Genomic DNA, 779 nt, shown 5'->3' with positions numbered 1-779 from the left:
ATAATTAAAACGGAACAGTAGAGAAAATCCGATCAGAATGACAAAATAAACTAAGTTTCCACTGGAAGGAATCCCAATATCTGCAGACGGGGATCCGTTTCGGCCTTCTAGGCCTCATCAGTGCACAGGGGCGTACCGTGGGGGGTCGATGGGTGCGGTCGACCCCCCCACCTTTTAAAAGAAAGTGCCCTTTTAAATATGATTTTTTTTTTTTAAATCTAGCATAATTAAACTGCGCCTAACATGAAGGTAGTTAATATCAAAATAAATTATCCTTCGCCTAAAAAATGTTTGGTGGCCCTTCCTTTTAATATTTTGATTTTTTGTCTTTTATTTAAACAATCAATATAAAGTTATACATTTTTAATCAACTTGATATCTCTAAGCCCGCGCGCCAGTGGAGTTGTGTTATGTGGTTACGCATCATTGCACTCTGCCATTATTGTTATGGGCCGGTTCCCACTGAACGCGATCAAGCGAATTTCGCGTCGAAATGTGGCGCGCGCGGCTGAATCGAAGACGCGACTGGCGTTTTCAATGTGAACATGCAAACGAATTTGTAGTCGAACACGCGAACGCCCAATATTCGAACTTCGACGCGGTGCGCGCGGTGGTCGCGGAGGCTTCGCCTGCGAATTCACAAGAGTTGATCAAAGAGTATAAATAGAACAAGAGAGCCAACAACGCTCATTGGGAGCGTAAAAAAACGATACGCTCTACGCAGCTAGTGTAGGACGCCAACTAACGCTTGTATATGTTTTATTACCCAGTACTGCACC

This window comes from Anneissia japonica, unplaced genomic scaffold (genome assembly GCF_011630105.1).
Source record: "Anneissia japonica isolate Jap-2015-1 unplaced genomic scaffold, ASM1163010v1 scaffold288214_len167563_cov143, whole genome shotgun sequence".
In the NCBI taxonomy this organism is placed as follows: Eukaryota; Metazoa; Echinodermata; class Crinoidea; order Comatulida; family Comatulidae; genus Anneissia; species Anneissia japonica.
This window is presented reverse-complemented; position numbering follows the sequence as displayed.